General features: G+C 44.6%; 1 protein-coding gene and 1 non-coding gene across 2 annotated transcripts in view; both read left to right on the top strand.

Moving 5' to 3' along the window:
* Positions 1–13148, top strand: part of CAMK1D (calcium/calmodulin dependent protein kinase ID) — a 1555766-nt gene that overhangs the window by 295042 nt on the left and 1247576 nt on the right. The gene's annotated exons all lie outside the window — the stretch shown is intronic.
* On the top strand, positions 1834–1976 carry LOC147751514 (U11 spliceosomal RNA). Its single transcript, XR_015300292.1, has one exon. It is a non-coding gene; the product is annotated as a U11 spliceosomal RNA (small nuclear RNA).

Genomic DNA, 13148 nt, shown 5'->3' with positions numbered 1-13148 from the left:
AGTGACAGAGTCACTGTTGCTCGGGGGGGTGCTGCTTTGTAGGCCTGCCCACAAGACTGAAGGTGAACTTCAGTATGGATTGTGGTGGACAGGCCTTCAAAGTTAACGCACACTTGTCAGGACTAGGGTCAACCTGCGGGTGCTGAGACACCAGGGCTTCTAAGGTCTTGCAGTGCCTTCTTAGGTCTAGCATGGGAATGTGCTCCTTCAGGAGAGTGGTCTGTGGACTGGTCATGAAGGGAAACAACATGTACAACGCAACTTTTACAACGCACTACCTTTACAACGAAACTTTTACAATGCAACATCCATTACAATGCATGCCATTACAATGCAACCATTATATATATAGTGGATAAGTGTGGCTCACTGGTTAGAGGAGGCAGAGTGGAGAAGTGTGGCTCACTGGTTAGAGGAGGCAGACCTGGAAGCAGAGGTCAGCCCGAGACCTGGGTTCAATTCCCAGCTCGGCGGGTCTTGAGTCCTAAAATGTCCATGGACTCGACAATTCTCGCTCCGGTGCCTACTTGATTCACGGGTTCACACTCTGCGACTCTGGGCAATAGCTTGCTTAATCTCCACAACGGCCCCTCGTGGTGGGATGCCTGGCTTTCACCTTGTGGATACCCTGCCGGGGTTATCTCACAGGGGAATACCAGGACGGGTTCCCTAAGCAAGCGCTTAGATACCGGGTCGGCGATTTGTGCTATATAAATGCATGTACATTTACATTACATAACGCATGTCACCACAACGCATACCACTATAACGCATGTCATTACAACGCAGTCATTACAACGCATACCTACACTATCCAACACTTACCCTACTGTTGCACCCCCTGGAGTTAGAATAGTAATTTTTACCCCTACACTATCCAATACTTACCCTACTGTTGCACCCCCTGGAGTTAGAATAGTAATTGTTGCACCTACACTATCCAACACTTACTCTACTGTTGCATCCCCCCTGGAGTTAGAATAGTAATTTTTACCCCTACACTATCCAATACTTACCATACATGCAATGTAATGGTATGCGTTGTAATGGTATGTGTTGTAAATGTAGTATGCGTTGTAGTGGAATGCGTTGTAAAGGTAGTTTCAAAGAAATTGTTGTAATGGCATGCGTTGTAATGGAATGCGTTGTAATGGATGTTGCGGTGTAAAAAATGCGTTATAAAGGTATGCGTTGTAAAAGTATGCGTTGTAACGACATACATCCGGTCATGAAGGCTGAACCTGGTTCCCCAGTGCCAAAATCGACAGCTGTGGCCATAGTGCCACACCTCCCCCCACTGAACACCAGATCGCCCCACTGAGAGAAACTCGCACTACCTTCAGCTACAACCAGCTACAACCGTGCCGTGCTATAAACACCTGGATGCGACTCAATTCAAATAATGCACTAGACAAGAGTAATATGCAGCCTGAAACTCAACACAATATATAGTGTTTGACTGCACTAGTAGTACTACTATCAGCTGCCTTGTCATCTTACTCTCTCACCAACTCACCTGACACTTGTCTTGCAACTTTGGTGGCAGGCACAGACTAGCAATTACATTTCGGTCACTGTGTGTGACTAAGACCCACCGCCTCCGTACTTACAGTTTATACTGACTGCGCATGACAATTCAGTCAGCCCAGCCCTGCCCACCTGATGCCCCACCCCGATGCTGAAGACCACACAGCTGCGCCGTGCGCAGGGCAGGCTCCGCATGCAGATCTTTCCTAAAACGCATAGGGTGTTGTATTTAAAAGACCTATTTCCTCGCTCTACAAGACATAGAACTAGCCGCCAGGCGCAGTGTTATACCAAGTACATTTGGCTAAAAAAGGTTTCTGCCGCGAGTGGCACACGGGGGCTTCCCGCTTCGGGGTAACTCAGAACTCCTTGTGTGGAATCAATATCAAGAGATTTCGGAAAGTTTAAAGCACAGTGGTAAAGTGTGACATTAAAGTGCCCATACCGGCCTCGAGTCAGGCTCTCTCTTTCCGCGCGGTGTGTTTCCTTTTGTATTCGAATGCAGCCTTTGGTCCCTGTGGCGTGGCAATTGGGCCCTAGTGCAAAGGAGTAAAAGGGTCCCTTGAACGTTCTTATAAATAAAAAACACAGCAGTAATCTGGTCAGTGGGCCCCAGACCTCTGCGCCGCTGCTGGTGCATGCACCTTGTTATATATGGTCTGCCTCGCTGATGGCTATGAGCAACGTGGGGAACTCTGTGGCAACGCAAGGATATGTGACGCGTCCATCAAGTACCTGCAAACACCACTACTCAGATTGTGGTGGGTACCTGCGTATGGGGAGTGTTGGGTGAAAGCGAAGATAATTTCAAATCGATTGTTGAAATCCCTGAAATGTCCACATTCTTTCATCAGACTGCTCTCTTACTTCATTATTAATATTTTATTTTTTTGCCAGTGAGGGTTATCTACGGCCACAAATAAGTCCAAACATACTTAAAATCACATCTCGGCAGAAATCCACATCCCTTACGCATAATTTTGTAAGCAATAAGACACATAAAATAATTGTGTACTTGTTACTTAAAGTTGACTATTCATGCACACATTATCCCAAACATTGTTTCAATTCGTACCCAACCCTCCCACTTTTAAATGCCTTTTTCCGCTGCCCCATCCACTTAAACTACATTTAATTTCTTGGTGGCACTGGGGGAAGGATGGTTGTCATCATTTCACACACGCTGGTGTGAGAGTCACACATTCTCCAAAACATCAGTTGGTATTGGGCTTAGGGTGCCAGTAGTAAAAATCAAGGAGGTATTGTCAGGCAATTTCAATTCTTTATTTATGTTTTGGAACTCAAAAGTGATCCACATAAAAAAATATAACATATATTTGTACAGACACATACTTTACATAACAAGATAAAAAAGCATATACTATTAGGCATTTGATTCCCAAGCCCTCTAATAGATATCTAGAAAACATTTAAAAAAGTTAAATATATTAAAGCAAAACATTTCATTGGGCAGATTGTACAAAGCATTTAAAAAAGAGCTCGCCGATAAAAGACCCAATTGTAAACATATATGTCTAAACCACTTTCTACGTGTTGTCCACAAGGCTGGGCATATAAAGAGAACATGTACAACATCCTGGGTGAACATATTGCAAAGATGACAAATTGCAGGGGACCCATACCATCTAGATGTTAAATTGTTTAGAGGAAGGTGGTCCTGCCTTAAGAGGAACCAGAAACGCCGTATTCCGTGAGGTATATTCCATGACACGTACGGTTGCATTTTCTTATATAGGCAGGAGTCAATAAATGGTGAGGGGCCCTTTTTTGCAAGAATTACCTCCCTGTCAAGGCTAAAACTCAGTTTCCAAGTGGCCAGTTTTAAAACAGCCTTCAACTGGCCTGGGGACAATGTAAACAAAGTTAATTCATCTAGTTGAAGGTATTCAACCACCTTTCTAAAATTCCTCACAATTCTAGAGTGTTCTTTTAAGGATCCAACAACTCTTTTTTCATGAGACTCCGCATGGTTCCGGGTTCCCCCCGAGCCATGCACGACACCCAGCGGACAATCCCTGCAAGAGCCTGCACCCAACTACTATGGATTCCAAGCTCCAATCTAAGAGCAGCCGTTGTGCAGGTAGTATTAACTGAGGCTAGTTGTCGGAGGATCTTTCCCTCTACAGTATGCAGAAAACTCCATTGCCCTAGATCAATTAATTCAACACCATAGAGCAGGGATGCTGAAATCTTTGCGCGAAAAACCTCTAGCAAATAAGGGAAATGTCTTTTCCCCGTCGCGCAATATAAGGCACTCAGACTTTTACCCTGGGCAAGAGCCTTTCGAGAATTGTTAGCAACATGATCCTCATCGCTCAAATTGGCAGATATTATCTTCCCTAAGAACACGTAGGAATTCACCACCTCCAGCCTGTCTCCCCCACCGTCCACCTAAAGTTCTCATATTTCGCCTTTCTCCTACCTGCCATACACATGATTTTACTTTTTGCTACGTTTATTTTCAGGTGATGATATTCTGCATATATATGAAGTGCTTGTAGACGATTATTCATACCTTTCGGTGTTAAATCCAGTATCAGAATATCGTCCGCATATAGCATACAGACAATTGGGGATCACCTAGTACTGGGGCGTTACCATCGCTTGAAGACAAAAACGAAGGTAAGTCCGAGATGTAAAGAGAGAATAATAGTGGCGCCAATAGACATCCCTGTTTCAATCCATTTGCAGTGGGTATCGCCTGGGATAGCCCTCTTTCGCCACCCAATAATACCCTGCACCAGGTATCAGTATGGAGATCCCTAACTAAATCTAAAAGCAATGAGGGCATTCCGAGATAAGATAGCTTTCTCCACAGCAGGGGGCGATCAACTTTGTCGAATGCTGTGGAGAAATCTATAAACGCAGCATAAACTCTTCCGCCTCGAGCCCCTATGTATTTATCCAAAATTATCTGCAGGGCGGATAAGTTATCCATTGTGCTGTGACGCTTACGGAAACCAGTTTGCTCCAATGGCAGCAACTGACCCCCCTCTACTCAGTCAGATATTAATGTTAACAGGCATTTCGCAAATACTTTCCCTATAGCATCAAGCAAAGCAAGGAAAGCCTGGGAAAAATAATCTTCAATAATTTAAAACACTTTGTGGTGGAGATGAAAGAAGCCAAATGCGTGTTTGCTTGGTAGTTTATTAGTCCCTCACTTCTATTTTCTACTTAAATATGTGGTCAAGATCGGCCTGATCATTGATGTCACAAAACCCATAATTTACGTATGGTAGAGGCGTTGGTGCTCTGTTAATGAAAATGAAAATTAACCACAACCCAAAAGTCAATACTACCAAAAAAGAGTTGAAAATCATTCTTTGTAATTTCCTTTATTTTAGAGCTGCTTGTCATCTAAACTCACAGCTTAGCACTAATTAAACATCTCATACGTGAGCTTCACTCTTTATGAAAGAGCATTTATGGAGTGCGTTAGTGGCCATGCATTTGACCACAATGATGCATCCTCTCCCAACCTCCCAGTGAATGCTAAATACTTAACTCGTTCAGTCAGAGTGATACATGGGATGTCTTAGAGACTTGGTAAATTGTAGTAAGGGAGCAAGGGATCCTGCTCAATATCTGGAGCACACTGAGAATTATGAAACCTTCTTAATCAACCTTATAGCACAAGAAAAGCTCCTGGTCTCATACTAAAAAGACTTTTAGTGACAGGAGTGCACCTAACAGGCATTACTTCCGGGTGTGAAATCCACACCTGCGGCACTCTTCGGCCTCATTCTTCTTAAAAATGTACAGGGTTCCCAAAAGGCCACGGGTAATTGGCCGCCTGTCCGTCCTGTTCTTTCTGATCGATAGTGCTCTGGATTCTGGGACTTGTATGCTCGTTTTTTTCCAACATGGGGACCTCTATATTCCCGCGTGTAGGCTGCTGTTTGCTGAAAGAAACTAAGCAGACCTGTCTGCAGAAACAACACTGGATCAAGTGGCTGTACATTCTGCTGGGGTGTGAGTGCTCAGTGAAAGCTTTGTGAACACAAATTTAAGCTTCATCCTTTTGGGTGTGAGTAAAAGTGCACACCTTTCATTTTGTCAGTCAGTCAATTAGGCTTTATTTCGATATGTACATATCTTAAAAAGCATTACAAATAGATAACAACAGTTAAAAAGCCAATACATAAATAGAATGCATACAGTTCATATTGCAAATGGCGCAAATAAATTACATAAGAACAGTCTAAAAATACATATTAAACAAGGTGCAAAAGCCTAATGGATCTAATACGCCATGCCCAACCTAGAAATTTCGCCATTCCACATGCAAACAGGGGCCGCGGGTCAGTTTTCTAAATTCGTAGGGCCTCCTTGCGGGATCTAGTCCCAAGCTCTCTATTTTGAACATGACCCAGCTTTTAAAAAGGCGTCAATACACATATTGTTTCCCTCTTTAAGAAGCCACAATTTGAGCGCCACACCAATTGATCAATTGCGTTTGTAATCATTAATAAGCTAAAATAAAGAAAATACTTTTGGAAAGCTAAATATAAATTTCCCATAATTACACTACCAGCTAGCTAAAATAAGCATTGAAAATGCAATAGGTCTCGCCTTTTATTAAGTTAAAGCTTTTTGCTTTGCTAATGGTATTGTATAGCAAAGCAAATGGATTTAACTTAATGAAAGGCAAGACCTATTGCATTTTTAATGCTTGTTCTCCATGGGTTCACAAGACCAAAGTTAAGAGTACTGAGTCGGTTTTTTGTTCACGACGAGATCGTGGTTACTGGTTTGAATCTGGACAAGACTAAGTTAATGTTCATCCTTTGAAGGTGATCAAATGAGTGCCATTCAGCTCGGTGAAAATTCAAACTAATATTTCAGCCCCAAGAGCCTCTAGTGATGTATGTATATGAATGATCGTTATCATTATAATAATACTGGGAAACAGCCATAAACAGACAGATAATAGGCCCAGGCACCAAAATAAAAGTGCCCCATTAGTAAATCAGTGCTAAAAAGTGTCGCACATTTACAAATCAGGCAGTTTTGAAGTTGTAAAGACAAGATGTATATGTTTTTTCCAGAGTATGCCAGACTGCATGCCTTTGTGCTTGCTGAAGGTCATGTTTTTGGTAATATCAGGAAAATCAACAATACAAAATGGCCCACCAGACTATAAAACAGACCCACAAACAGCCCAAAAACTGCCCCTAAACAGACCTTTTAGACAAGTTCTTCGGAATCAGCCAGATTGCCTTATAGGCCAGTCCAACCTCGTGGAAGGGGTATTTACCGATAATGACCGCAGCGGATAATATTTCTAGGTTAAAGAAAATGCTTAAATATAATAAAATCACTGCTGGTTTTAATATGGTTAACAAGTAGCAATATCCCAGTCCCATGGCAGTATTTAAACAGGCCATCCAGTGGACAGAATAAAAACGGTTCTCTTCGTGCAGTCTTGCATCTCTAATAATCACCAACAATAGGCATTGCAGAATGAGCGTTTGAAGACGCCAGGGGACATTATTCCTCGGATGGTCCCTTCCAACTACATTCCTACTAGGGCGTGTCTGATTGGACCGAGGGAAAAGATACAATAACTTCCACTGACTTCCCCACACCTTTTGACCATAGGTCTTAAAGCCTTGTTCAGCAGTTTGCAGCACTGCTCCAGGAGCAAGCAAGACTCCAGCCACGCAATTTTCTTGGAGCATTTCCCAGCATTTCTCAAGTTTTGGTTAGAGTCAAAACGAATGTCCATACAACTAAAACGGCGCTGGGCTGTCAGTCTTTACTAGAAGAGACTGTTTATGCTGACTGAGTATGGCACCAGGAGATGCCACTTTAGCTGACAACGGATTGCCTTTCCTGGCAAAGCCAGAGTGCAGTCACACCCCAGGCGCAGCGCAGCGAGCCCATCTGTTTGTTTCCATATTACCAGTAATGCACACACAAATGCCAGGTGCCCGCTTCTAGCCAACAATAAGACATACATATTAAATCATATAATTTACGAGAGCAAAACAATGGCATAAGAAAATACAAAATGTAACTCTATAACCAACCTAAAATTAACGTTACAAAATTGAAACTATATTTGTTACATTATCAGCTGACTGGCCCTTGTGTGAACACTTGCAAGAGTCACATGGCCAGGTGGCAAACAGCTGTATTTCTTCCTGCCCTTGCCACCACGTTTGATCCCTGCTCCACCTGCGTTTGGTGTTAAACAATGAGTATTACCCATGAGGAGTTGAGGCTAGGAATGGGGATGTCAAGTGGTGGGTCTGGTGGAAGCCATGAAATGCAGAGGGAAAAAAAAGTGTCACATGGGGAAAAACATTTACTTCTAGTTGTGCCACAAAGTAGCGAGTATGTCGTCACTTTTGCAACGTGTAGTAGCACACATTCTTCACCTATGAATGGCTAAATGATTTTTCTTCGTGGTTTACAACCCATTTTGCTGTTGTGCTTTATTGCAAAGTTTGTATAGCAAGGTGGGGCTATGAAGTGCTTACCTGCTTGGACAGCATGCTCTAAACTGTGTAGGGTGTGTGGTTAGGTGGGTGTTGTCTTTGTTTTCATCCTATGTGGGAAGTGTTTCCATGCCACGAGTGATGACTACCGAGGTGCAGTTATCATGCTATGGGACGCATTGCTAACCAGTGTCATGAATGATGAAGTGCGCGAGGAGCGCAGTTTATCATTTTCAGCTTTTGGCAGCCCTGCAGGGACCTGCATGATATTTCTTATGATCGTAGTCTACTTAGCTGCTTACTGCACTGGGTGGTCTATTCTGAGATATTGCATTTAACGTTTATGGTCCGGGGCAGGCATAGGTTGGAGGGAGAAACGGTGGCGAGATCTTCGGGGATGAACTTTGTCACTGTCACCCCATATCTGGCTGTCATTGTGAGATATCGAGAAGTGATTATAGTATGCGACTATTTGGGACCTGCAGTGGTGACTATAATGTTCAAGCACACTTTTGACAGACTTCAGGGATTGCAAATGGTTGTATCAATGGGGCACCCGCAAGGCTATGAATGAATGTTAATCTGTGTAGGGCTTGGCTGGCCGGAAACAGGATTATTAAAAACAGCTTCAGAGGATTATCACGCCGGTGTGATGATGCTTGTGTTTTGACAGCCGCACGCTGCCACCTTGGATAAATGGTGATTATAAGGCGAGGAAAGCTATTCTCCCATAAACAGCCCGTGTAATGCTATAAAGCCCTCAGAAGCTGTTTTCCCAGCTCTCCTTTCGACAGATGTCTTCAAATTATTCCGTCATAAAACGCACCGCACGACTTCGATTCCTCATTTAGCATCGCCTCCCTTGGGAATCACCACATGTGCCTGTTGGTTCAGCCATGTGTTTCTAAGTGAGTGAGGCAGAGAGATTTATATGGCACCAAAACATGCTTAATGAGCTTCGGGAGGCATGACGTCGACTTGCAGGAAGAGTTGGAATAAAAGCAGAACAGGTCTGAGATATAAACGCAATTCAAACAGCAGGAAAGCACGGCTTACATTCAAACTGCTTTGTTCGTCCTGTTTCCCCACAATCTTTCTATGGTATTTGTTTTTTATCTAGATGTTGCACATTCAGATGTTCGAGGGACTATGATAATGGTATCAAAACTAGGGTCCCGGGGCTAAATTGCAGGTCAGAGATCCAAACTGGGTAATAAAGACCCCCTTCTGTAATAATGCATGTGATGACTGGTTTAGGGGTGAAGAATCTAAGGATAAAGGGTCCTTGGCTTTGGGGTGAAGGGTTTAAAGATTAAGAGAATTTGGAGGGTTTGATGAAGATGAAGGTATTTATAAAAAAAAATGAAAGAAAGTAGTTACCAAAATTGAAAAAGAGTCAACCTTCTCACACCACTACCTCAGATCACTCCAGTTCCAATCGTTTATAAAAAATAAATTACTGTAAGACAATTCTGATGAAAAGTGTAGTATTGAAAAAGAAGCATTTGAGAGCTACATGCACAAATACTCAAGCAAATACAAATATTTTTTTTTATGTCGGTAGGTTATCCAGCTTTCATCTTTTAGACACCTTTTACACTATGCTTCTTGAGAGTTGTTTAGAAAATACAACATATGCAAATGTATGTGTAGATGACTAAAATTGTGCAGAGAATGTTTGTTAGACCGGTCATCCTTAGGATGGCGTTTTCCCCAACTTTTTGACTTTTGCCTCTCATTTTTGCTGATTCTTTTTGTTGGCCATAGGACTCTGGACACTTTACCACTGCTAACCAGTGCTAAAGTGCATGCACTCCTCCCCTAAATATGATGACATTGGTGTATACCTGATTGGAATATTTTTGGTGCTTATACGACCCTTGTAAAGTGGTATACCATATACCCAGGGTTTGTACTTCAAATGCTACTAGTGACCTGCAGCACTGATTGTGCTAGCCACAGAAGTAGTCTTTCAAACCTGTCTCAGGCCTGCGACTGCCTGTGTGTGCAGTTTACTGCAACCTAAACTTGGATTTAAAACTACTTGCTTAGCCTTAAACTGCCCTTTTATTACATATAAGTCACCCCTAAGGCAGGCCCTAAGTATTCTTAAGGGCAGGGCGCTTTGTAAGTAAAACTAGAGACATGTACCTTTTTGTTTTGCTTGTCCTGTTTGTGACAAACAGCCTATTTCATTTCAGCTTCAACTTTGGATTTGCACCAGTCCCTCACAACCTCAAGTAACCTTTTGACCACTAGTGGCTTCTAAGTACGGTACTATTTTTGATGTAATCTTTAAAAAATCATAAATGGACTTCTACTGATTGGAACTTTGTTGCTTTTGGTTTCATTGTGCTCAGATAAATATTCTCTAATTTCCTAAACCTATGTAGAGTCTGTTTGTGGTGCATTAATTGTGTTACTGTGTGTGTGTGCGTGTTCCACAAGTACTTTACACATTACCTTCATAGGTAAGCCTGACTGGTTTGTGCCAATCTACCAAAGGGTGAGCACAGACTATCTTATTGTGTGGGTAGCTTACCCTGACTAGAGTGGTGGCTCCTCCCTTTCCTGGGTGCATACTTCAGCCAACAAGGAATCCCATTTCTAACAACGTTTATTTCCGTAAACTAATGCATTCTGTGCATTGCTTTATAAAATTAATAGATTCTCAAATTTTGCACAGTTCGAAATGTCTGCACAGAAAATGACATCTAGCAAATGTTTCCCAATAGGATGAGCAAAAGTCAGCCCGGTCTTCCGTTGATGGGTGCGTTACAGAATATTGTTGGCTCAAATAATGCTGAATGTCTGCACTTCCGTGAAGGGAGTAAAGAGATTTTAAAATTAGTCAAATAAAAGACCTGGTCATCAGGTCCTTCTCTGGCTGTGAATTTCCAAGTGAAACCAGTCAATGTTAGCCTATGGAAGGAAATGCAAGTTACTGGTAAGTATGGTTAGGGTTAGAATTACTTTTCAGGATCAGTACTGGGCTCAAAGATGCAGCACTGAGGTCTCTCCTGATAACAGGTGAGTTGTGTTGCTCTCAGGGACCTTCAGGATTGACAAGGAATTAATTTCCCAACTTAAACCGCACCACAGGGTGTGTTTGCACACATGTGAACTCAGGCCCGCCCCCTCCCTTCACCACTGTGCAAACGCACCCCATTGCACGTTTTAAGTTGGGGGATTAACTCCCCTTGAATACTGATGGTCCCTGGGGTGCAACTAGCCCACCAGCTACCTCCAGTAAGCACCACAGAGCTGTGTTGCAGAGAGGTGTAAAAAAAGGGCAGGCCCTCACAACACCTCTCTGCAACGTGGCCCCCTGGCGCATCCTGGAGGTTCCTGGTGGGCTAGCTGGCCCCCAGGGACCCCCAGTATTCAGGGTGAATTTGTTCCCCCTCTGCAAATGCACCCCCTGGCGCGTTTGCAGAGTGATGAAAGGAGGGGGCGTGGCCTCCGGTGCGATGCCGGTCTTTTTTAATTTTATTTTTTATGAAGGGGAGCTGTGTAGCCCCCCTTCTTTTTCTATTTTTTTGGCCCTGGGGACCCCATCCAACAGGGCCTGCCCCCTAATTTTTATTTTTATTTAAAAAAATGTGGAAGGCGGCCGCGTGGCCCACTCCTGAGGCCTTAATCGGCCCCAGGGACCCCATCCCCCGAGGCATGGCCTTTTGCTTTAAAAACATTTTGTTTTTAAAAACTGTTCCCCGTGGCCCCCCTCCTGGGCCACTTATGACCCCAAGGACCCCATCCCCCTGGGCCGGCCTTACTATTTTTTTTTATATTTTGTATTTTTTACTTTTGGGGAGGGGGGCCGCGTGACCCCCTCCCGGGCCACTTGTAGCCCCGGGGACCCCATCCCCCTGGGCTGGTGCTCTCCTTTGGGTACAGTGGCGGGGGCCCCTAACCCCCATGGTCCCGGCCGGCTCCCCGTGTCCTACGGGAGCCAGCATTGCTTTTCCACAGGGGGAGCAGCTTAACATGCTGCTCACCATGTGGAAAAGCAATCTGCTTTGCTTCATTGAAGCGAGAGCAGGTTTCCCTGCTCTCGCTTCAATGAAGCAAAGCAGTTTGCAATGACAGGGTGGGATCCGCAAGGCTTCTGCCCTGTCATTGCAAACTACAGTGTCCCGGGGAAGGGCACCCCGGGACAATGCATGAGCCGGCCCTGGGGGGTGGTGGTCCCCAGGGCCATCAATGGCTCCAGGAGGGGGGGCAGCGTGACCCCCCTCCCATAATTTACAAAGCCCCCTGGGGTGGTGGTCACCGGTCCTGGGGGTCTGTCAGGGACTCCTCAATTTAAATCTTTAGTGCCCCGGGGAGATGGCAGCCCCCAGGGCTTGTGGGGGGGCTTGAGCCCCCCCCACACTGGGTATTTAGTTATTAATAAAAAGCCCCATGGTGGTGGTCCCTGGGACTGCAGGGGGGGCTATTTGCCCCCCGCAATGTCAATAAAGTCGAGCCCCCGGGGGTTGCGGTCCCTGGGCTCAGGGGGGCCTTAGAGGACCCTCAACATTAAACTTTTAAGCCCCGGGGATGGTGCTCCCCGGGGCAGTGTGGGGGGGGGATTGGGTCCCCCGCACACTTTATTCTCCGAATGCCCCTGGGGGACTAATTAGCATCATAGCACGGGAGACCGCGCTTCGTTTTTTTTTTTTTTTATCGTCAGGATCCACACGCCCTACGTGGATTTTGCTGGTCCTTTGCTGGTCATTGTGGGACCCCCTGAGCAGGCCTAGGGGGTCAGGGTAGTTCTACCCTGCCCCCTTTTCGCGTTTTTGGCATTGTTTTCTTAGGTTTCTTGTGTCTTGGTTCTACAGAATCAGTAGATAACTGCCAACACTTCCTGATTTTGAGTGTTGACAGCCAAATAGAGTGCAGCTCGTGCTCGGCAGGGTGCGCGGATCCTGAGCGGCCATAGATATGTATGTGACTTTAATTGTGATTTTCTCAGGAACTACTGAACGGATTTACAACATTTAAACAAAAGGCACGACTCTGAACCAAGGTTTACCTCTTTGCCCCCGCATCACCAAGTTGGCCTCAGTATCACTGGTAACTGCTGCGGCGGATTTTCTATATTTCCAGGGGACTGGATGACCGAGGTACATCCCGGGGTCGGGAAGAGATGCAGCGGTGTTGGAGTAT

This window comes from Lissotriton vulgaris, chromosome 1_1 (assembly GCF_964263255.1).
Source record: "Lissotriton vulgaris chromosome 1_1, aLisVul1.2, whole genome shotgun sequence".
Lineage (NCBI taxonomy): Eukaryota > Metazoa > Chordata > Amphibia > Caudata > Salamandridae > Lissotriton > Lissotriton vulgaris.
The sequence above is the reverse complement of the archived record's forward strand: the minus strand, read 5'-3'. Positions and strand labels throughout refer to the sequence as shown.